This window comes from Bos indicus, chromosome X, assembly GCF_029378745.1.
Source record: "Bos indicus isolate NIAB-ARS_2022 breed Sahiwal x Tharparkar chromosome X, NIAB-ARS_B.indTharparkar_mat_pri_1.0, whole genome shotgun sequence".
Classification (NCBI taxonomy): Eukaryota; Metazoa; Chordata; class Mammalia; order Artiodactyla; family Bovidae; genus Bos; species Bos indicus.
In genome coordinates, this window is record NC_091789.1 from 103630687 (window position 1) to 103656553 (window position 25867).

At 37.7% G+C, this 25867-nt stretch overlaps 1 protein-coding gene and 1 non-coding gene across 3 annotated transcripts in view; one reads left to right on the forward strand and one right to left on the reverse strand.

Annotated features, from left to right (window-relative positions):
* The window catches only part of MTMR8 (myotubularin related protein 8), a 287800-nt gene that overhangs the window by 9246 nt on the left and 252687 nt on the right, over positions 1-25867 (forward strand). The gene's annotated exons all lie outside the window — the stretch shown is intronic.
* TRNAS-GGA (transfer RNA serine (anticodon GGA)) lies at positions 14475-14546 on the reverse strand. Its single transcript has one exon. It is a non-coding gene; the product is annotated as a tRNA-Ser (tRNA).

Below are 25867 nucleotides of genomic sequence, written 5' to 3' on the forward strand. Positions count from 1 at the left end.
CTGTTGTTCTATGTCCAGTTCTAACTGTTGCTTCCTGACCTGCATACAGATTTCTCAAGAGACAGGTCAGCTGGTCTGGTATTCCATCTCTTTCAGAATTTTCCACAGTTTATTGTGATCCTCACAGTCAAAGGCTTTGACATAGTCAATAAAGCAGAAATGTCTATTTGTGTCTTTTGCCCATTTTTTGATTGGGCTGTTTTTTTTTTTTTTTACATTAAGCTGCATGAGTGTTTGTATATTTTAGAAGTTAATTCTTTATCCATTGTTTTGTTTGCAAATATATTTTCCGATCCTGAGGGTTGTCTTCTCGTCTTCTTTATGGTTTCCTAGCCTGTGCAAAAGATATTAATTAGGTCTCATTTGCTTATTTTTGTTTTTCTTTTTCTTTTTTGGGGCTTTTAAATTAGTTTTAATCGGAGGATAATTACAGTATTGTGATGGCTCTAGTGTAGGAGATGAGTCAAAAAAAAAAAAAAAAAAAAAGATCTTGCTGTTATTTATGTCAGAGTTTTTTCCTATGTTTTCCTCTAAGTGTTTTATACTGTTCACCATATATTTAGGTCTTTAAACCATTTTCAATTTATTTTTATGTATGGTGTTAGGTAGTGTTCTAATTTCATTCTTTTGCATGTACCTGGCCAGTTTTCCCAGCACAACTTATTGAATAGGCTGTCTTTTCTCCTTTGTATGTTCTTGCCTCCTTTGTCATAGATTAGATGACCATAGGTGTATGAGTTTATCTCTGGGCTTTCTGTCCTGTACCACTCATCTATATTTCTGTTTTTTGTGCCAAAACCATACTGTCTTGATTACTACAGCTTTATAGTATAGTCTGAAGTCAGGGAGCGTAATTCCTCTAGCTCCATTTTTCTTTCTCAAGATTGTTTTATTAGTGGCTTTTGTGTTTTCATACAAATTGTAATTTTTTTTTAATTCTGTGAAAAATGCTTTTAGTAGTTTGATAGAGCTCACACTGAATCTATAGATTGCTTTGGGCAGTACAGTCATTTTCAAATATTGCTTCTTCCCAGCTATGAATATGGTGTATCTCTTCATCTGTTTGTGTTATCTTTGATTTCTTTCATTGGTGTTTTATAGTTTTGAGTACAGATGTTTTGGCTCATTAGGTAGGTTTATTCTTAGGTTTTTTTTTTTTTTTTTTTCTTTTTGTTGCAATGGTAAATGGGGTTGTTTCCTTAATTTCCCTTTCTGATCTTTTATTGTTAGTCTATAGGAAGGCAAGAGATCTCTATGCATTAATTTTGTATTCTGCAACTTTGCCAAATTCTTTGATTAACTCTAGTAGTTTTCTGGTGGCATCTTTAAGCTTTTCTATGTATAGTATCATGTCATCTACAAACAGTGACAATTTGACTTCTTTTCCAATTTGGATTCCTTTCATTTCTTTTTCTTCTCTGACTGCCACGGTTAGGGCTTCCAAAACTATGTTGAATAATAGTGACGAGAGTGCATATCCTTGTCTTATTCCTGATCTTAGAGGAAATGCTTTCAGTTTTACAGCTTTGAGAATGATGTTTACTGTGTTTGTCATATATGGTCATTATTATGTGAAGGCAGATTCCCTCTATGCTCAATTTCTAGAAAATTTTATCATAAATAGGTGTTGAATTTGTTAAAAGCTTTTTCTGCATCTATTGGGGTGATCATATGGTTTCTGTTCTTTAATTTGTTAATATAGTGTATCACATGGATTGATTTGCATATATTGAAAAATCCTCGCATCCCTGGAATAAATCTCACTTGATCATGTTGTATGATCTTTCTAATGTGTTGTTGGATTCTGTTTGTTATTATTTTGTTGAGGATTTTCAGCATCTATATTTATCAGTGATATTGGTCTGTAACTTTCTTTCTTTGTGATGTCTTTTTCTGATTTTGGTATCAGGGTGGTGGTGGCCTTATAGAATGAGTTTGGGAATTTTCCTCCTTCTGTAATTATTTGGAAGAGTTTGAGAGGTTAGGTGTTATTTCTTCTCTAAATGTTTAATATAATTTGCTTGTTAAATCCTCTGGTTCTGGGCTTTTGTTTGTTGGAAGATTTTAAATTACACTTTCAATTTCATTACGTTTTATTGATTTGTTTATATCTTCTAATTATTCCTGATTCAGTCTTTGAAAGTTGTGCCTTTTTTGGAACTTGTTCATTTCTTCAAGGTTTTCCATTTTGTTGTCATTTAGTTGCTTATGAATAGTATCTTATGATCCTTAGTATTTCTGTGGTTTCAGTTGTAAGTTCTTTTTCATTTCTAATTTTATTGATTTGATTTCTCCCCCCTTCTTGATGATTCTGTGTCAAGATTTATTAATTTTATCTTAAAGAATCAGCTTTTAGTTTCATTGATCTTTGCTATTATCTTTGTTTATATTTCACTTATTTCTGCTCTGATCTTTATTATTTCTTTCCTTCTACTAATTTTGGAGTATTTTTTTGTTGTTCTTCTTTCTCTAGTGGCTTTAAATGTAAGGTTAATATTGTTTATATGATGTTTTACTTATTTGTTGAGGTGAGATTAAATTGCTATAAGCTTCTGTCTTAGAACTGCTTTTGCTGCATCCCATAGGTTTTGGGTCGTCATGTTTTCATTATCATTTGTTTTAATGTATTTTTAATTTCCTGGTTTTTTTTTTGTTGTTGTTTTGTTTTTAGTAACCTCTTGGATATTCAACAGCACAGTGTTACAAACTTCCATGTGTTTGTATTTTCTACAGTTTTTCCCCCTGTGATTGATTTCTAATTTCATAGCATTGTGGTTAGAAAAGATTCTTGATACAATTTCAATTTTCTTAAATTTTCTGAGGCTTGGTTTTTGACCTATGATATGATCTATCCTAGAGAATGTTCCATGGGCACTTGAGAAGAAAGTTTATTCTGCTGCTTTTGGGTGGATTGTCCTATAAATATCAATTAAAATTTTCCGGTCCATTGTGTCATTTAAAGCTTCTGTTTTCTTATTAATTTTATGTCTGGATGATCTGTCCATTGGTGTAATTGGGGTGGTAACCCCCCCCAACTATTATCATGTTACTGTTCTTTTACAGCTGTCAGCATTTTCCTTGTGTATTGAGGTGCTCCTATGTTGGGTGCATAAATATTTATAATTGTTATATCTTCTTAGATTGATCCCTTAATCATTATGTAGTGTCCTTCCTTATCTGTTGTAATAGTTTTTATTTTAAAGTGTATTTTAACTGATAAGAGAATTGCTACTCCAGATTTCTTTTGATTTACATGGAGTATCTTTTTCCGTCCTCTCACATTCTGTCTCACATATGTATTCCCAGGTTTGAAGTGGGTCTCTTGTAGACAGCATATACATATGGGTTTTCTTTTTATATCCATTCAGCCAGTCTTTGTCTTTTCATTGGAGCATTTGATCCATTTACATTTAAGGTAATTATCGATATGTAAGTTTCTATTACAGTTTTTATAACTGTTCTGGGTTTGTTTTTGTAGGTCATTTTCTTTTTTTTTTTAATTTTATTTAATTTTTAAACTTTACATAATTGTATTAGTTTTGCCAAATATCAAAATGAATCCACCACAGGTATACATGTGTTCCCCATCCTGAACCCTCCTCCCTCCTCCCTCCCCATACCATCCCTCTGAGTCGTCCCAGTGCACTAGCCCCAAGCGTCCAGTATCGTGCATCAAACCTGGACTGGCATCTTGTTTCATACATGGTATTTTACATGTTTCAATGCCATTCTCCCAAATCTTCCCACCCTCTCCCTCTCCCACAGAGTCCATAAGACTGTTCTATACATCACTGTCTCTTTTGCTGTCTCATTCACAGGGTTATTGTTACCATCTTTCTAAATTCCATATATATGCGTTTGTATAACCCTGTGAACGAGACAGCAAAAGGTCATTTTCTTCTCTTGTGCTTCCTGTTTATGGAAGTTCAGTTAGTATTTCTTGTGAATCTGGTCTGGTGGAGCTGAATTCTCTTAGCTTTTGCTTCTCTGTAATGCTTTTGATTTCTCTGTTGAATCTGAATGAGATCCTAGTTGGGTAGAATAATCTTGGTTGTATGTTTTTCTGTTTCATCACTTTAAATATATCCTGCCACTCCCTTCTGGCCTACAGAGTTTCTGCTGAGAAATCAGTTAACCTTATGGGGATTCCCTTGTATGTTATTTTTTTGCTTTTCCCTTGCTGCTTTTAACATTTTTTCTTTGTATTTAGTTTTTGTTAGTTTGATTATGTGTTTTCTTGTGTTTTTCCTAGGGTTTATCCTGTGTCGAACTCTCTGCTCTTCCTGTACTTGGGAGGCTATTTCCTTTCCCATGTTAGGAAATGTTTTGATGATAAGCTCTTGAAATATTTTCTTGATCCTTTCTCTTTTTTGTCTTCTTCTGGGACTGGTATAATTTGAGTGTTGGTGTGTTTAATGTTGTTGTACATATGTCTGTGAGATTGTCTTCAGTTTTCTTCATTCTTTTTTCTTTATTTTGCTCCTTGACAGTTTTTACCACTATTCTATCTTCCAGTTCACTTATTCATTCTTCTGCTTCAATTAAGCTGCTGCTGCTGCTAAGTCGTGTCAGTCATGTCTGACTCTGTGAAACCCCATAGACCACAGCCCACCAGGCTCCGCTGTCCCTGGGATTCTCCAGGCAAGAACACTGGAGTGGGTTTCCATTTCTTTCTCCAATGGATGAAAGTGAAAAGTGAAAGTGAAGTCGCTCAGTCGTGTCCAACTCTTAGCAACCCAATGGACTGCAGGCTATCAGGCTCCTCCGTCCATGGGATTTTCTAGACAAGAGCACTGGAGTGGGTTGCCATTGCCTTCTCCAAATTAAGCTGCTATTGAATCCTTATAGTGTATTTTTTTTTTTCATTTCAGCTACTGGGTTGTTTGCCTTCCCAGGTGGCTCAGTGGTAAAACATCTGCCTGTCAGTGCAGGAGCTGCAGGTTTGATCCCTTGGTCAGGAAGATCCCCTGCAGAAGGAGATGACAATCCACTCCAGTGTTGTTGCTTGGCAAAATCCCATGAACAGAGGAGCCTGGCAGGCTGCAGTCCATGGGGTCACAGAGTCAGACATGACTGAGTGACTGAGCTTGCCCACATTGAGTTGTTTATCACTGCTTGTTTGTTCCTTAGTTCTTCTTGGCTCTTGTTAAACAGTTGTTGTATTTTCTTGATCTGTTGCCTCCATTCTATTTCTGAGATTATGGATCATCTTCAATCATCATTCTGAATTCCTTTTCAGGTAGGTTGCATATTTCCTCTTCATTTACTTCGTCTTTTAGGTTTTTACCTTGTTCCTTCGTCTGTAACCTATTTTTTTTTTTTGTTGTCTTATTTTTTGTTGTTGTTGTTTGTTTTTTGATGGATAGGGCCGTGTTCTTGTCTTACTGGTTTGGCCTGAGACATTTAGCATTAGAGTTTTCAGGTGGTTGGGTAGAGCCAGGTCTCAGTGCTCAGATGAGGACCTCCAGGAGAATGCACTGTAATTAATATTCCCTGGGGTCTGAGGTTCTAAATTCATTCAGTGGCTTGGAGTCAGTTCTCCCACCACAGGAGCTTAGGCCTGACCCTTGGCCTGGAAACCAAGATTCCATAAGCTATGCAGTGCAGAAGAAAAAGAGCCAATCAGTAACAAAGAATTAAAAACATAATTAGAAAAATAAAAATATATATATTAGAAGAAAAATATAAATGAAATAGCAATAAGTACACAATAGCAATAAATAAATAATTTTTTAAAAAGGCCCAGAAAAGGTTGATTGTGGGGTGGTGGTGCTTATGCAGGAGTGGAGCCTGGGCCTGGGGCGTGGGGCTTAGGGGGTTGGCTAGATTCAGAATCAGTGCTGCAGGAAAAGTCCCTATGGTGGCTTTTGGGGGTAGGGCTTAGTCTCAGCACAGTTGAAGGGGGCCTTAGAGGGTGGAGGTTTAGGCCAGGGACCCCAGAAGACTTGCTTGGGGCCGAGCAGGCAGGGGAAATACTGGTTGCTCCACTCCTACCCCGGAAAAGTCTCTCCTAGTGCCTGCTGATCCCATCAGTATGGGTGGGTCACTCTCACTGTGGGAGCCCCTCCCCTCCCCCAGCCACCCCTTAAGGGCACCCTTTTGTCTCTCTTCTAGTTTTCTTACCCCCTTCTCCTTTGCCTCCTTAGACATGGGGTATCTCCTCTCAGCCACTCTCCACTCAGCACCGCACAGCCGACAAGGTCAGGAGCATGGGCCGTGAGGAGACACCCCATGTCCAAGGTCAGAGAAACTCCAGTAAGATGGTAGGCACTGAGAGAGGGCATCAGAGGGCAGACAGAAACCACAATCACAGAAAACTAACCAATCTAATCACATGGACCACAGCCTTGTCTAATTCAATGAAACTATGAGCCATGCCATGTAGGGCCACACAAGATAGATGGGTCATGGTGGAGAGTTCAGACAAAATGTGGTCCACTGGAGAAGGGAATGGCAAACCACTTTAGTATTCTGGCCTTGAGAACCCCATGAACAGTATGAAAAGGCAAAAAGATAGGACGCTGAAAGATGAACTCCCCAGGCCAGTAGGTGCCCAACATGCTCCTGGAGATCAGTGGAGAAATAACTCCAGAAAGAATGAATTGACAGAGCCAAAGTGAAGACAACATTCTGTTGTGGATGTGACTGGTGATGGAAGCAAGGTCCGATGCTGTAAAGAGCAATATTGCATAGGAACCTGGAATGTTAGGTCCATGAATCAAGGCAAATTGGAAGTGGTCAAACAGGAGATGGCAAGAGTGAACATTGACATTCTAGGAATCAGCGAACTAAAATGGACTGGAATGGATGAATTTAACTCAGATGACCATCATATCTACTATTGTGGACAAGAATCCCTTAGAAGAAATGGAGTATCCATCATAGTCAACAAAAGAGTCTGACATGCAACACTTGGATGCGATCTCAGAAATGACAGAATGATCTCTGTTTGTATCCAAGGCAAAGCATTCAGTATCACGGTAATCCAAGTCTATGCTCCAACCAGTAATGCTGAAGAAGCTGAAGTTGAATGGTTCTATGAAGACCTACAAGACCTTTGAAAACTAACACCCAAAATAGATATCCTTTATATTATAGGGGACTGGAATGCAAAAGTAGGAAGTCAAGAAACAAGTAACAGGTAAATTTGGCCTTGGAGTACAGAATGAAGCAGGGAAAAGGCTCATAGAGTTTTGCCAAAAGAATGCACTGGTCATAGCAAACACCCTCTTCCATCAACACAAGAGAAGACTCTACACATGGACATCACCAGATGGTCAACACCGAAATCAGATTAATTATATTCTTTAGAGCCAAAGATGGAGAAGCTCTATACAGTCAGCAAAAACAAGACTGGGAGCTGACCGTGGCTCAGATTTTGAACTCCTTATTGCCAAATTCAGACTTAAACTGAAGAAAGTAGGGAAAATCACCAGACTGTTCAGGTATGACCTAAATCAAATCCCTTATGATTATAGAGTGGAAGTGGGAAATATATTTAAGGGACTAGATCTGGTAGAATGCCTGATGAATATGGATGGAGGTTCTTGACATTGTCCAGGAGACTGCGATCAAAACCATCCCCAAGAAAAAGAAATGCAAAAGAGCAAAATGGCTGTCTGAGAAGGTCTTACAAATAGCTGTGAAAAGAAGAGAAGCCAAAAGCAAAGGAGAAAAGGAAAGATGTACTCATTTGAATGCAGAGTTCCAAAGAATATCAAGGAAAGCTAAGAAAGCCTTCCTCAGTGATCAGTGAAAAGAATTAGAGGAAAACAATAGAATGGGAAAGACTAGAGATCTCTTCAAGAAAATTAGAGATACCAAGGGAGCATTTCATGCAAAGATGGGCTCAGTCAAAGAAAGAAATGGTATGGACATAACAGAAGCAGAAGATATTAAGAAGAGGTGACAAAAATACACAGAACTGTTCAAAAAAGATCTTCACTACCCAGATCATCACGATGGTGTGATCACTCACCTAGAGCCAGACTTCCTGGAATGTGAATTCAAGTGGGCCTTAGGAAGCATCACTACAAACAAAGCTAGTGGAGGTGATGGAATTCCAGTTGAGCTGTTTCAAATCCTGAAAGATGATGCTGTGAAAGTGCTGCACTCAGTATGCCAGCAAACTTGGAAAACTCAGCAGTGGCCACAGGACTGGAAAAGGTCAGTTTTCCTTCCAATCCCAAAGAAAGGCAATGCCAAAGAATGTTCAAACTACTGCACAATTGCACTCATCTCACATGCTAATAAAGTAATCCTCAAAATTCTCTGAGCCAGGCTTCAGCAATACATGAACCGTGAACTTCCAGATGTTCAAGCTAGATTTAGAAAAGGCAGAGGAACCAGAGATCAGATTGCTAACGTCAGCTGGATCATCAAAAAAGCAAAAGAGTTCCAGAAAAACATGTATTTCTGCTTTATTGGCTATGCCAAAGCCTTTGACTGTGTGGATCACAACAAACTGTGGAAAATTCTGAAAGAGATGGGAATACCAGACCACCTGACCTGCCTCTTGAGAAATCTGTATGCAGGTCAGAAAGCAACAGTTAGAACTGGACATGGAACAATAGACTTTTTCCAAATAGGGAAAGGAGTACATTAACGCTGTGTATTTTCACTCTGCTTATTTAACTTATATTCAGAATGCATCACAAGAAATGCTGGGCGTTATGAAGCACAAACTGGAATCAAGATTTTCAGGAGAAATATCAGTAACCTCAGATATGCAGATGACAGCACCCTTATGGCAGAAAGTGAAGAAGAACTAGAGAGCCTCTTGATGAAAGTGAAAGAGCAGAGTGAAAATGGTGGCTTAAAGCTCACATTCAGAAAACTAAGATCATGGCATGCAGTGCTATCACTGCATGGCAAATAGATGGGGAAACAGTGGAAACAGTGGCTGACTTTATTTTGGGGTCTCCAGAGTCACTGCAGATGGTGATTGCAGCCATGAAATTAAAAGACTCTTACTCTTTGGAAGAAAAGTTATGGCCAACCTAGACAGCATATTAAGAAGCAGAGACATTAGTTTGGCAACAAAGGTCCATGTAATCAAGGCTATTATTTTTCCAGTAGTCATGTATGGATGTGAGAGTTGGGCTATAAAGAAAGGTGAGCACTGAAGATTTTATGCTTTTGAACTGTGATATTGGAGAAGACTCTTGAGAGTCTCTTGGATTGCAAGGAGATACAACCAGTCTGTCCAAAAGGAGATCGGTCCTGAGTGTTCATTGGAAGGACTGATGCTGAAGCTGAGCCTCCATTATTTTGGCCCCCTGATAGGAAGAACTGACTAACTGGGCGGGGCGGGGGGGGGGGGACAAAAAACCCTGATGCTGGGAAAGATTGAAGGCAGGAGAAGAAGAGGACAACAGAGGATGAAATGGTTGGATGGTATCACCGACTCAATGGATATGGGTTTGGGTAAACTCCAGGAGTTGGTGATGGACAGGGATGCCTGGCGTGCTGCAGTCCAAGGGGTTGCAAAGAGTCGGACACGACTGAGTGACTGAATGGAACTGAACTCCTCCCTTGTCTCCAGGACCCTTGCAACTGGAGGGGGCCTCAGAAGTTGGAGGTTCAGGCCCAGGAACCCGGCAGGCTCCCCTGTTCGAGTGGGCAGGGAAAATAATAGCCATTCCCTGCTCCTCCCCAGTCACTGGAAAGTCTCAGTCCCTGCTGATCCCCTCATTGTGGATGGGTATAGGAACCCCTCTGCTCCCTCAGCTACCCCTGGCAGACACTGGTCCCATCTCTCCTTTACTTTTCCTTCCCTGCTCCCTCTCTCCCATGTCCACAGGACCTGTGTAGCCGGAGAAGGCCTCAGAGAGCAGAGGTTCATGCCTGCGTCCCAGGCCGCACTCTGGTGCCTGAGTAGTTCCCTTTTGATCCAATGATTCCCCAGAGGTCTCTTCCTGACTCTGCTGATATTCTTGCCATGAGTGGGCCCCTCTGAACATGGGAACCCCTTCCTTCTCTCAGCCACCTTTCAGGGTTGCCAGTTCTATCTGGCCTCCACTTCTCGTCCCTCCTACCTTTCCCCCACACCCTCCCCAGTTGTGCGAGGGTTCCTCTCATTTCCTTAGGTGTCTGAGGTTCCTGGCCAGTGCCTGATAGGTGCCCTAGTTGTGAGGAGATACAAACTCTATGTCCTCCTACTCAACCAGTTCGGCTCTGCCCTCTAAAGGGGGCATTTTAAATTTAATATCCCCCTAAGGTCAAGAAATCTGTTTCCAAAGCATTCCAAAATTTTGAGCAACTCCAGAAGCATACTTGCTCTCAGTGTAAATGTTAATGCGTTTGCCAAAGGCCAAAGTGAAGGTATGAGTGAGTGAATACAGTTCAGTGTGCTAGGCTGAAGAATCAATAGGCAGAGCACTGGATTCTGTTCCAGAGAAGGCAGTAGTGATACCATTTCAAGCTTTCAGATGTCCATCATTTCATAGGTAGAAACCATCAGGGAACCAAGAAATGTTAGGGTTGTCTAAAGGTGTTTCTTATAAATCTGGCTATGGACCTACTATATTCACATTATTTTTCAAGAAATCTCTAGAACTTTTTTTTCTGTAACACTGAAACTGTATTTACCAAACACTAATTTCTCCTCCTGCTTCCCTGGTGGCTCAGATGGTAAAGAATATGCCTGCTAATACAGGAGATACAGGTTTGATCCCTGGGTCTGGAAGATCCCTTGGAGAAGGGAATGGCTACCCACTGCAATATTATTGCCTGGAGAATTCCATGGACAGAGAAAGCTGGGGGGCTACAGTCCATGGGTTTGCAAAGAGTCAAACACGACTGAGTGACTAACACTAACTGTTTAAAAGTGTTTTTCAAGCCACCCTACCTGCTCTTAAGATAAAAATTTATATGAAGCTTTCCTAAAAGCAGATAACTTTTGGCTTGACTTCCAAGAAGCTGAAAACCAAATTTAGTGTTCAGTCATATTAACTACATTAGCCCTTGTATGTAGCATTATTGCTTCCTCCTCCTTTTCATGGCTTTGATTTTTTTTGTTCTGATAACCTGATTGTAGATTTATCTTTTATTAGAAACCATCTCAAATTAGGAATGAGGCAAGGTCAAAATAAATCAATATAAAACTGGTAAAGTGTTTTTCTATATCAAGGAAATGTAATTTCTAGGGATGAGGGTCGTGCTCCTCTTCCATTTCTCAGAAGTCTAAATTCAGTTGGCTTTACTTTGATTCTTTCAATCAAGGAAAGTATAATGTAGTGGGAGAAACCCTGGACAGAGCCAAGTTTGAATTACAGATATATTATTTCTTAACTCTGAGTTCTTGGCCAAATCACTCAAAAGACCTGGGTCTCAGTTTCCTCATTTGTAAAATGGAGATGATGTCTAAATCTTGGGACTATGATGAAGATTAAGATAAGTTATGATAAGGGACTGACAGAAATTAAATGTTCTATGACTATGTATTCCCTTCTCTATCAGAGCCAAACAATTGTATATATATACAGAGGAGCCTGGCAGGCTGCGGTCCATAGGGTTGCAAAGAGTTGGACACGGCTGAAGTGACTTAGCAGCATATATCATATCTATATCTCCATCTCTCTCTCTCTCTCTCTCTCTCTCTCTCTCTCTATATATATATATATATATATATATATATATATATATATAAAATCAGTCCTGGAAGGTCTCAAAAAACAGCCTATCTCAAAAAGGAGTATTTTCCTGAGCATCCTGAGTCCCAAGGCTCTTGGTACTTACAGTAAAGAGAAGGGCTACCCAGGAAGCCCTGGTGGCAGTGGTCTGATATTTTATAGGAATTGAAATTGTTTTTTTTTCACTACCAGAACCTCCTCTTTTGATCTCACTTTGTAATTGGAAAACCACAGCTAAGCTGTCATTCCTAAAAACCATTGCCCTTATTTTAAAGTTGTCTTTTTAGAACTTATTTTTTGGTTTTGTGGTGCAATAATATTTAAATGCTTTAGAAAGAGTTTTTGATAATCTCCAAAGACATTTTCATTAGTTGAGAAATCCATACAGGACAGGGAGTCAGGAGACCTGGTCTGATATTGACATGCTGTGTGATCTTAGGTTTTATTTTCCTTGTGGATTAAATAATAATATCTAACCTTTATTGAGCAATCACTATGTACCAAGCACTATTCTAAGTGGTTTATGTAAATATTGCATATTTATATACTCATTTAAGACACACAACAATAACTATTATTATCCTCATTGCAAAAATAAAGAAATCAGGACCCGAAAAGCTTAAGTAACTTGCTGAGGGTCAGAAATGAAGCAGTATGTGACTCAAAAGCTTGTGCTCTTAACCCCTACAGTATACTGCTTCAATAAAATGAGCAGATTGGATTATACCAACATTTCCTAAACTTTGTTCCTAGTGACTACTAGTCCCACAAGATAAGTTGTTAAAAAAAAAAAAAAGATTCTAAGGTAAAATATGTTGACACTACAAACACTGGAGATTGCTAATGAATTTTCACCTATTAAAGTCTCTGAGAAACCCTGCAGTAAAGAAACCTACTTATAAAGCAGTATTTCCCTAACCTGACCACAGAACTCTGTGTGTGTATGTGTGTGTATATATGTGCGTGTGCACATGCATGCACACCTATTAACATCCTGTGGAACGAGGGTTTATAGAATATGTTTTGAGAAATACTGGCGTTAATCTGGAAGATTCATTCTAACTCTTAAGTGCTTCCAGCACTTAATAATGATAGGTATGTGGACTGTAAAATGCAGTATTCCTCTATGAGTATCAATTTTTTTTAATTGGAGGGTTGATAAAAATTAGGGGGTGATGAGGCATAAATTCAAGGCTAGTCTATGGTGTATTTTTAACACTTGCTTTAAATGACCTTGTATATCTTGACACAAAGGACTTCATTTGTCCTCTACCTTTTCCTTTCCTTCTCCCTACTCTATTGTGTATTTTCTCACTTAATACTTAAAATAAGAGACCTTAATCAGAGGTGCTTGTTGTGAAAGTAGGAGCAAGTTTTTTAATATATGCAGAGTTCAGCAATTGTTTTCATTGTCAGAAAACAACTGTCAGAACTGATGCTACATGGAGTAGGGCTTATGTGGAACATGGGCTGTTAGATATCATCATGCTATTGGTCCTCCTGGAGCCAGATGTCCTATCTTTTATTTTTGCAGTATTTCCAATTTATTATCAATAATTGTGGCAAATAAGGATAATGAATAGATTCAGAGACCTCTGAAGCACACCTGATTTCCTTCCTCCCTTCCTGGAAGAGAAAGGGGAGAAAAACATGGTTTATGATCCATAGCTTCTCTAAGAGCAATGATCTAGTAAATGTCTGCATGTTCTGTCTATAGTCCTGGTGTGCAAAACTAAAAAAGCAGCTGGGTGGCCTTACTGGGAATTAAAGTCTCTGTAGTGCTTGGTGTCGGTCATCTTCTTCTCTCTTTGCTTTCTCTCCATCTCTCTCTCTCTCTTTACTCTCCATCTCCTCCCTTCTTTCTCTCTACTTCTTCCTTTTTCTCCCTCTCTTCTCTCTCTCTTTCCCCTCTCTTTCCTTTCTCTTCCCTTACCCTCCTGTCATGTCTTTTAAGTCTCTTCCCTGCATTTCTTTTTCTCTTTCCCCTGCTACACACACACACACACACACACACACACACACACACGAAAAAAGCACACCAGGCAGAGACACTCTTACTGCACTCTTTTAGAACCAAGGGTGTCCCTGGTGCCCATGAATGGAGAAAGGGGTGGGTCTGAGTAATTGCAGGGCTAAAAGTTCCCACCTGCTAATAGACACAGGTTCCCTGCAGTGTGAAGCGCTATAGGAAGTTCACATTAACAATTTCAATACCAACAATTTCCCTCTCCTCTGAGGCACTTAATAACCTTTACACATGGACATTGTGGCTTTTTGGTAGATAATGCCCTGGGCCTTCACTGGAACTCCTTTTGAGTGACCTATTTTCCCCCTTGTTGAACATCCTTCCATTCAAAGCTGCTTGTCCTGGGACAGGTAGAAGAGCACTAAAGATGCTTTATAGTTTCAATTTCTACTCCTCATCCTCTGCCATTATTTTCCTGAGATGTGACTTCTTATTCCTGAGTGTGAGAGAATGAGCTCCTCTTCCAACTAGCACTGATGTCTTCTATTAACCTAATCACAATATAGTTCCTTCTAGCAACAGCAAGCCTACTTCCTTTTAACTCTCAATTAGCTGAAGCAATTACATGTTTTTACCAAACTGTTCCCTGCCACTTCTCTGGCTCTCTTCCCCTGAAAAGCTTTGTTTCCTGGAAGTAATTAAAACCTTCTGCCACCGCCATAGCTGCTGCTGCTGGAACCACAATGAAGTGAAGTTGGTGAGTCATGTCTGACTCTTTGCGACCCATTGGACTGTAGTGTACCAGTCTCCTCCCTCCATGGGATTCTCCAGGCAAGAGTGTTGGACTGGGTTGCCATTTCCTTCTCCAGGGGATCTTCCCAATCCAGGGATCGAACCCGGGTCTCCTGCATTCCAGGCAGACGCTTTAACCTCTGAGCCACCAGGGAACCACCATAGCCACCTTGGTTTCATGGTTTGGCAAAGTATTGGTCTTTACCACCATAGGGGTCAGAACCTCTGCCTCCAAAGTTTCTTCCTATCATAGGTCCAAAATTTGAATATTGATTGTTGTAATTGGCAAAATCATGGCTTCTTCCACCTCCAAAATTACTTCCATTATTATCAAACCCATTATAACCATCCCCACATCCACCATATCGACCACCACCATGATTGCCACCAAAGCCATCATGACCACTGAAGTTTCCTCCACAACCAAAGTTATCATTCCCACCAAAACCATCTCCTCGACCATCACCACAGTTTCTAGAACCACTTCAATCTCTGGCTGGATGAAACACTAGCCATCTCTTGCTTAGATAGGGTTTTCCTTACATCACAGTTGTGACCATTCACAGTGTGGTTTTTCTGAATGACAGTCTTGTCTATGGAGTCATGGTCATCAGAGACTACAAAAGCAAAGCCTCTCTTTTGACCACTGCCTTGGTGGTTTTGATTTTGATCACCTAAGTTTTCCCATACTGTTCAAAATAATCTCTTAGGTGATGTTCTTCAGCATCTTCTTTATTGTCACCAGCAAAAATCTTTTTCACAGTTAAGTGGGCATCAAGTCTTTGAGAATCTTCTCCTGAGACAGCCCTCTTTGGTTCCACAACTCTTCATCCACCTTGAGTGGCCTTGCACTCATGGTTGCATCAACTTCCTCCACAGTGGCATATGTAACAAACCCAAAACTTCTGGAGCACTTGGTGTTTGGATCCCTCATTACCCACATAGTTTGTGAGCATTCCTCATTGCTCAAAATGACTCCTTAGACTCATTGGTTGTTTCAAAGCTCAAACCTTCCATGAAGAGCTACTGCAGCTCTTAGGGAGACTCACTTAGACATGACAGCAGTGGAGAGGGAAGTCTGCAATGATGCTTACTCGGTGGTGTCCATGGGCAGAAAGGCCCATGTAATCTTTAGAGTCAGTTTGTTGATATGTGTAAAATAACTTGCTGGGATTTTGATTGGAATTGCATTGAATGTATAGATTGAGTTGGGAAGAACTGATATCTTGATAATACTGAGTCTTCCTGTCCATGTGCATGAAATATCACTCAATTTATCTAGATTTGTTTTTAATCAGAAATTTGTAGTTTTCAGAATATCTTGTAAATATTTTGTTAGATTTTATACATAAGTAATTTTGGTGCTACTGTACATTATATTGTGTTTTGAATTTCAAGTTCCAATTGTTCGTTGACAATATATAAGAAATCTATTTTTGTATATTAGCCTTGTATGCTGAAACTTAAGTATAATTGCTCATTAGCTCCTGGAGTTTCTATTTTGTGTATGTTGATACTTACACAACTTATCAACTTATGTTGATATTTTCTACATAGATAATCATCTGTTCTACATAGATAATCATGTGTTCTACAAAGACAGCTTTATTTATTCCTCTGTATGTTCATACCTTTTCATTTTTGACTTATTTCATTAACTAAGACTGCCAATATACTGTTGAGAGCAGACGTACTTGCCTGGTTCCCAATCTTAGCAAGAAAAATCTAGTTTCTAAGTATGATCTTAGCTGTAGGTTTTTTGCCAGTGTTCTTTATCAAGTTGTGAAAATTACCCTCTCTTGCTAGTTTGTTGACAGTTTTTATCCTAGATAGGTGCTGGATTTTGTTAAATGCTTTTTCTTCATCTATTGCTATGATCTTATGTTTTTTTAAATCTTTAGTTCATTACTGTGGTGAATTACATTAATTGATTTTCAAATGTTGAACCAGCCTTGTATATCTGGAACAAATTTCATTTGAACGTGGTATATAAGTTTTTTTTATACAGTATACTGTTGGATTTCATTTGCTAATTGTAATGGGTTGAATTCTGTCCCCCAAAAGTTAAGTATGTTGAAGTCCTAAACTCTAGTACTTCAGATTGTGACTTATTTGGAGATAGGGTCCTGACAGAAGTAATCAATTTAAAATGTGGTCATTAGTAGAGGCATTGCCTTTAGTCTAGGCAAACTAATAATAATAATTTTTCTTGTTGTTGAGGATTTTCCTTCTGTGTTTGTCAGAGATATAAGTCTACACTTTGTCTTTCTTCTTCCTCCTATTCTTCTTCTTTTAAGAATATTTGATATAGGATATATCCTCAACATATTTTTAAAGTACATAATACATTATTGTTAATTATGGGCACAATATTGTGCAGTAGAATATTTCCTTTTTTCTAATGTCTTTTCCAGTTTTTCTCTTAGGGTAATCTGGCCTTGTAGAATGAATTAGGAAACAGTTCTCCGATTATATTTTCTGGAAGAGATTGTAAAGAATTGTTGTAATTTCATGTTTAAATGTTTGATAGGATTTACCAGTAACCCCCATCTGGTCCCGATGCTTTCTGTTCTGGAAAATTATTAATTACAGATACAATCTCTTTAATAGATATAGGTCTACTCAGATGATCTGTTTCTCCTTGGATGAATTTGGTAGATTATGTCTTTCAAGGTATTGGTTCATTTCATCTAGGTTATCAAATTTGTGGGCATAGGATTATTCACAATATTTATTTATTGTTTTTTTAATGTCTGATAGTGGTGGCTCCTTTTCTATTTCTGATATTAGTAATTTGTGGTTTTTTTTTTTTTTTTTCTGTTTTCTACTTAGTTAACCTAGCTAGATATTTAACAGTTTTATTGATCTTTTCATAGAACCAGCTTTCTCTGTTACTTGCCTATTTGTCATTTCATTGATGCTTATTTTTATTATTTCTTTCCTTCTGCTTACTTTGGATTTAATTTGCTCTTCTTTTTCTCGTTTCCTAAGCTTAGATTATTAATGTTAAATTTTTTCTTTTTCTGCGATCAGTGCTATTAATTTCCCTCTAAGCATTGCTTTCACTGCATCTCATACATTTTAAAAGTTGTATTTCAATTTCCATTTAGTTCAAAATATTTAAAAAATTTCTCTTGAAGCTTTTCCTTTGAACCATGTGTTATTTAGAAGTATATTATATAATCTCAATGTATTTCGAGATTTTGCAGTTATCTTTCTATGGTTGATTTCTCATTGAATTCATTGTGTTAAGAGAGGATACTTTGTGTGAATTCTGTTCTCAGTTTATTTAAGGTGTGCTTTATGGCACAGAACATGGTCTGTCTTGATGCATGTTCCATGTGAGCTTGAGAAAAATGTATTTAGCTCTCATTGGATGAAATATTAAATAGATATCAATTAGAGCTAATTGATTGGTGGTACTGTTAAGTTCATCTATGTCCTTACTGACTTTCTGCCTGATGGATTTATCAATTGAGGGGTGTTAAAATCTCCAATTATAATAGGGGATTCATTTATTTCACCTTGCAGTTCTATCCATTTTTGGCTCATGTATTTTGATGCTCTGTTTTCAGTATACACATTAAGGATTGTTGTGTCTTCTTGGAGAATTGACCCTTTTATCTCTAAGTGGTATCTTTCTTAACAATCCTGATAATTTTCCTTGCTCTGAAGTCTTGCTTTATCTTCTATTAATATAGCTGCTCCAACTTTCTTTTGATTAGTGTTAGCATGGCCTGTCTTTCTCTTTCCCTTTTCTTTTAATGTATGTGTATCTTGATGTTTAAAGTAGACTTCTTATAGTCTATTTTTATGTACTCTGAAAATCATTTTTCATTAATGTGTTTAGACCATTGATTTTAAAGTGATTATTGATATTGATGGGTTAATGTTTATCAGTTTACTACTGTTTATTAATATTTATTAATGTTTTTATTCATTACCCTTGACCTTTGTTTTTTTTTTTTTTTTTGCCTTCTCACTTTAACTGAGAATTATATGTAATTCTAACTTTTTTTTTTCTCTCAGCATAAGAATTATACTTTTTTCTCATTTTTCAGTGGTCATCTTTGAATTTGTACTATAAATTTACAAGTAACCCAATAATTCTATACCATTTCATGGGTACTGTAAGCACCTTTTAACAGATTATTACCAATTTCTGCCTTATGTCCCTTATAACATTGTTGTCATTCATTTCACATATCTATAAGTTATAATCACCAAAATATTCCTCTTATTATTCTGAACAAACTATTAACTGTTAGCTCATTAAAAAATAAAAAAAAATAATTTCATTTATCCCTTCTCTAACATTCTTCCTTTATGATGTTCAAGTTTCTGGCCTGTATCATTTTTCCTTCTCTCTGAAAAGTTTTTAATAGTTCTTTCATGAGAAGTTTACTGGTAACAAATTACTTTATTTTTTGTCTGTTTGAAAAAAGTCCTTATGCATCCTTCACATTTGAAGAATAATTTCCCTAGAGTACAAACTTCTAGCTTGGCATTTTTTTTTCTTTCAATACTAAATATTTTATTCCACTATCTTTTTGTTTTCTTCGTTGCTGAAGAGAATTCCAGCGTAATTCTTATTATCTTTCCTCTGTACATAGTGTTTTTCTTTTTTTTCCCTCCTCTGGCTTCTTTCAAGATTCTTTGGTGTTTATCATGCATGCTGTTTTCTAGATCTGATTTAGATTCTATTATTAATTTTTTTGGAAATTCTTAGTCATTATTGGGTCAAATATTTCATTTATTCCTTTCTCTTTTCCTTCTCCTTCTGGTAGTCTCATTACATATGTGTTATATCTTTTCTAATTATCCCACTTGAATATTCTTTTTCATTTTTTATCTCTTTTCACTTCAGTTTTAGAAGTTTCTTTTGACATTTTGTTAAGTTTACTTACTCTTTTCTTGGCTGTTTCTAATCTATTGATGAGCCCATGAAAAGCATCTTTCATTTCTGTTACAGTGTTTTAAGATTTCTAGCATTTCTTTTTTACTCTCTCTTGGAGTTTCTATCTCTCTGCTTACATTACCCATCTGTTCTTACATGTTGTCCACTAAGCCATGAGAACCCTTAGAATATTAATTATAGTTATTTTAAATTCTGATAATTCCAAGATTTATGACATATCTGAGTCTGGTTCTGATGCTTGCTCTGTCTCTTTAAACTGTGTGGGTATTTTCTTTAAGTATGTTTTAATTGAAAGCCAGCCATGATGTACTAAAAGGAGTAATGTTTCCCATGGAGGTTTCTGCTTCTGGTCTTCTGTTTGAATAAGTTGTGATTCTCTGTGTTCATTTTTCTCTCCAGTTTGGGGACAGCAGTTTGTCTTGTGATACCAGTTTTCTGATGAATCTAAGAAGAGTTGCTGATTTCCAGTTTGTTCAGCTTTTTTTTTTATGTTAGGGTAACAGTGATGTCTTCCAAGCTCCTTACATGCTCATCTAAGAACTGAATTTTATGAAGTCTCCATTCTTTTTTAAATCTATAATCATGATTTTACACCAGTTAACCCACCAAAAGTATTCATCAAGGTCACCAATGGCCTCTGAGATCTTGATACATTATTAATATTCTCTTCCATGTCTTCATCCTTCTTTTCTTTATCCTTTTTTTCTGGCCTGGAATCATGCTCATGTCTCCATTCTATAAGACCCTTTTTTAGCAAAGGGGTCTCTCTGTAACTACTTCTTTCTTTCCTAACAAACTTCTCAAAAGAGTAGTTTATGCTCACTCTCTGGAGATAGCTGTATCTGTCAGGAACTTTTCAGTTAAGTTTCCGCTCTGACTCCTTCACTGAAAGTTCATTTGCTAAAGTCAACAATGACTTCACTCATTGCTGTGTCATATGGACATATTTAATTCTTCGTCTATTGAGCCTACATGAAACTCCATTCCTTTGGCTTCCAAGAGACCACTCTCTATTGTTTTTTTTTTTTTTTCTCTCGTACTTCAGACCATTACTTCTGCTCTTTGTCTGCCCTATACATATTATAGTCCCCTTTGAGTTCCATCTTTGGCCATCTTTCATGTCATTCTATACATATTTCCTTGGTGATCCCATCTTCTCCCATGATTTTAAATCAACATAAAGTAACAATTCCAAATGATTTTCTCCAGACCAAATAACTTCTGGTTTCCAGATCTGGATATATATTCTATAAATAGCCATCTTGAACTGAATATCTAATAGATATATTACACTCTGAATGTCTCAAAATATACTTAATATTATTTTCTGTCTCCACTGGTTGCAATTTTAGTGATAACACCATCACCCACCATCCACCCAGTCACCATGCCTGAAAGGCATCTTAGAGTTCTCCTTATCCTTTATGCCCCATGTTTAGTCAGTCATCAGCCCCCTTTTTTCCTTCTAAATACCCTTCTGATATATTCTCTCCTGTATATAACTATTGCCACTCTTGTGTTCAGATACTCATCTTTTCTCACATGAATTGCTAGCTATAAGAGCCTTGTTTCTGATCTGATTTCTACATTGCTGCCAGGATGAGGTTTCAAAAATACAAATATGACCACATTAGTCTTTAGTGCAAATGCCTTATGTACCTCAAGTTTCCTTAAGGAGTTAACAAATTTCTTCACTTGGCATACAGAACTTTTAGATCTAGTCCCTGTCTGTCTCTCTAGCCTACTTCCTGACTCCTTCTCCACTCCCACTTTAGATTGGCTCCTTGTTTCAGTGTATTCTCAATTGTACTTGGAATGTTGTTCCTTTCTCTACTCCCTGCTGAATTCCTTCTTGTCTTTCAAAACTTAAGCATACTGATTGAGGCTTATGTAGTGACTCTTCTATAAAAAGAGTCTCCCTTTGTTGCCTTCCATCTCCTAGACAAAGATCACTCCCTTTACTGTAGCAATTCTATATATGTTATACATAAGGATATAGCTACACACACCAACCTAGCTTTTTATTTCCTGTTTTACATGTGTATTTTTTTCTGTATTAAGATTGAATACTCTTTGAGGGTAAAGAGCATGCTTAGGCATCTTGAATTCCATAACACTTGGTACAGTGCCTGGCATATATTAGATGCTCAAGAAATATTTGTCAAATGGGTAGATGAATGCAGGGTTTGTGCCTTATTTCCCCAGAAACACCTAACTCCATAATTTGAAAGTAGCAGGTGCTTAATAAATGTTGAGTGAAGGAACCTTTGAAAATTTGGTTCTAGTTGTCTCCCAGGTGTATCTTTCTGAAACTGGGAACTCTGATTGCTCCAGGCTCTAGTCATGCCTCTGTTTTGACATTTATCATAGGCTGTCTTGTGTTATAGCAAGCTGGGTCCATGTTTGTGTATACTTAAGAAATTATAAATTCCTGGGGGTTCAGGGCCATATACATTCTTCTTCTACTTTCCCATAATATGCTTGGCACATGATTTGATACATAGTAGGTATTCAGTAAAATATTATTGAATTAAATATAGCTTTAGTTATTTGTATTTTCTCTGGTATGTGACTCTGGGATACAGTGAGTCTCAAGATACCTGGGATGCAGTGAGTCTCAAGGAAACTTAGCTTCTTTCCTTGGGCCCATGGCTGTACCATCTTCCCAATAGATCAGCAGTCTTCAAAATTAGTTACATTTGCAGGAAGTTTCCCATGGCAGTTGCCTTGTCTCTCCTAATCTATCCTTGCCAAAAAAGAATGGACTATACTTTGGCTTGGGTATATTTGTTTTTTCCCTTAGCTTCCATACCTTTACCACAGTTTCAGTACCCTTCATTTTCTGTTTTTGAGAGAAGGCCATAGGGGTAGGAGGTCTTCAGTTTCCTTCCCTTCCCTTCTCCAACCATATTCAGTGCTATGGTGTGAATGTTTGTGTCCCCCCAAAGTTTATAAGTTGGGGTCCTGATCTACCTAAGGTGATGGTGTTGGGAGGTGGGATCTTTGGGAGATGATCATGAGAGTGGAGCCCTATTGAATGGGATTAGTACCCTTATAAAAGAAGCCTTAGAGGGATTCCTCACCCCTTCTACCATGTGAAGATACAACAAGAAGTTGGTGACCTGGAAGAGGGCTCTCTCCTGACCATATTAGCACTTTGATCTTGAACTTTGCAGCCTCCAAAACTGTGAGAAATCAATTTATGCAGTTTATAAGCTACCCTATCTTTGGTATTTTGTTATAGGAGTCTGAATGGACTAAGACAGTTACTTTCCTGTCTCCAACCAAACTCAGTTAGTTCATCTGTGGCAGTACAGAGTAATGGTTAAGAGTGTGGGTTCTTGCTTTCTTGACGTTCCTTGCCACTTATCTGTGCAGTCATAGATGAGTTTAGCTAACCTCTTTGAGCCCAATTTACACATATATGAAGTGGAACTAACAATAACACCTATCTTATAGGGTTATTATGAGAATTAAATAAGATAACATATGTAGAATATAACACAGCACTTAGCATCTTTTCTCTTTGTTCCCTCTTTTGGGTTGGAACATATCCCATAGATAGCTGTTGTTAGGGTCAGTGGATTGATTGGCCAAGACTCTGGGAATTATTGTGTCTGGAAGTGAAATATATCCTGTTCTTTGGATTTATGTATATGCATTTTAATTTGTTATAAAAAATATTAAGCCCTTGAACACTTGGCCATTTATTCCACAGAAATGGAAAATTATTTTCATTCAGAAACTTGTCCATGAATGTTCTTTATTTGTAATAGCCCCAAACTGGAAACTACCTACATGTCCTTCAGTGAATAAGTGATTAGACATATTTTGGTGCATCCATACAATTGGAATACCGCTCATCAATAAAAAGAAACACAGTATTAATATATGCAAAACTTGGATGGATATTAAGCAAATTATGTTGAGTGAAAAGAACCAATCTCAAATGTTATACCATGAATAATTCTCTATTTCCAGAACTATTTTTTTTTCAAAATAACATTGTGGGGGTTGAGAACATATTGGATTACTGTTTGCCAAGAGTTAAGGATAGGTAGATGGAGAAGGGTGAGTGTGACTATAATGGAATAGCATGAGGGCATCTTGTGTTTTATCTTGATTGTGGTGGTAGTTATACAAAGCTATACATGTGATAGAATTGCATAAAGCTACACACACAGTATATAATTATAGAATGTTTACATGCTGTACATGAATAGGTACATTTATAACTGGTTCAATCTGGATATGGTCTCAATTGAAGCAATGCCAGTTTCCTAAAGTTGATGTTTATTGTGTTTGCAGGATGTTAAATTGACAGTGACTGGGTGAAAGGTTCATGTAAACTTTGTAACAGTGAGAATACTGGACCACAGGACTATGGGATCATACTTATATATGATCTTGATAATGTTTCCATATTGCTTTCTAAAAGTGATACAGCATTGCAATCAGCAATGTATAATTATACTAGTTTTACCACCATCTTGCCAACATAAGGTATTTTGCAAGTTTCATTAGTGCAAAATTGTGGTTCCATATCACTTTAAATTATCACATCTGTCATTACTAGTGAGAGCTTCCCTGTTGGCTCAGTGATGAAGAACCTGCCTGTGCAGGAGATGCAAGTTTGATCCCTGGGTCGGGAAGATCTGGAGATGGAAATGGCAAGACACTCCAGTATTCTTGCCTGGGAAATACCATGGACAGAGGAGCCTGGTGGGCTATAGTCCACGGGGTTGCAAAAAAGTCGATGTGACTTGGCAACTAAATGATAACAACATTATTAGTGAAATTGAACTGTTCAAGTTTTTATTTCCCTTTGTGTGAGTTATCTGTTCATATTATTTTTCTACTGTTTCTGTTAAGGTTGTTAGGCTTTTCTTATAAATGCCAAGGTGTTATTTATATTTTACAGGAATGTAAAATAATGAGAATATCTTTGATATCAATAATTATGATATTCTTCTTATTGAAACACAGAATTGTAAGAAAAACAATCAAGTACCCAGTAGATAAATGGCAATACTGTTCATAAATGTCTCTAGGAAAAGAGATGATACCATCTCTCTGTCATCCCTTTTAGCCATATATATTTCTTCTGCATGGTAATTTTTCACAAGACAAAACATGGTCCACTGGAGAAGGCAATGGCAAACACCTTCAGTATTCTTGCCTTAGAACCTCATGAACACTATGAAAAAGTGAAAAGATATGACACTGAAAGATGAACTCCCCAGGTCAGTAAGTGCCCAGGATGCTACTGTAGAAGAGTGGAGGAATAACTCCAGAAAGAATGAAGAGATGGAGCCAAAGCAAAAACAAAGCCCAGTTGTGCATGTGACTGGTGATGGAAGTAAAGTCCAATGCTGTGAAGAACAATACTGCATGGGAACCTGGAATGTTAGGTCCATGAATCAAGGTAAATTGGAAGTGGTCAAACAGGAATAGCAAGAGTGAAATTGACATTTTAGGAATCAGTGAACTAAAATGGACTGGAATGGATGAATTTAATTCAGGTGATAATTATATCTACTACTGTGGGCAAGAATCCCATGGAAGAAATGGAGTAGCCCTCATAGTCAATAAGAGACCAAAATGCAGTACTTGGTTGCAATCTCAAAAAATGACACAATGACCTCTGTCTGCTTCCAAGGCAAACCATTCAGTATCAGTAATCCAAGTCTGTGCCACAACCAGTAATCCTGAAGAAGCTGAAGTTGAATAGTTCTATGAAGACCTTCTAGAACTAACACCAAGAAAGATGTCCTTTTCATCATACAGGACTGGAATGCAAAAGTAGGAAGTCAAGGGAAACCTGGAGTAACAGGCAAATTTGGCCTTGGAGTACAAAATGAAGCAGGGCAAATGCTAACAGAGTTTTGCCAAGAGAATGCACTAATCAGAACAAACACCCTCTTCCCACAGCATGAGAGAAGACTCTACATATGGACATCATCAGATGGGCAATACCAAAATCAGATAGATTATATTCTTTGCAGCCAAAGATAGAGAAGCTCTATACAGTCAGCAAAAACAAGACCTCAAGCTCCCTGTGGCTCAGATCATGAACTCCTTATTGCCAAATTCAGACTTAAACTGAAGAAAGTAGGGAAAACCACCAGACCATTCAGGTCTGACCTAAATCAAATCCCTTACAATTATACAGTGGAAGGGACAAATTCAAGGTATTAGATCTGATAGAGTGCCTGAAGAACTATGGATGTAGGTTCATGACATTGTACAGGAAGCAGTGATCAAAACCATCTGCAAGAAAAAGAAATGCAAAAAAGGCAAAATGGTTGTCTGAGGAGGCCTTACAAATAGCTGAGAAAAGAAGACAAGCTAAAGGCAAAGGAGGAAAGGAAAGATATACCCATTGAAATGGAGAGTTCCAAAGAATAGCATGGAGAGATAAGAAAACCTTCCTTAGTGATCAATGCAAAGAAATAGAGGAAAACAACAGAATGGGAAAGATTAGAGATATCTCCAAGGAAATTAGAGATAGCAAGGAACATTTCATGCAAACATGGGCACAAAAAAGGAATGAATTGG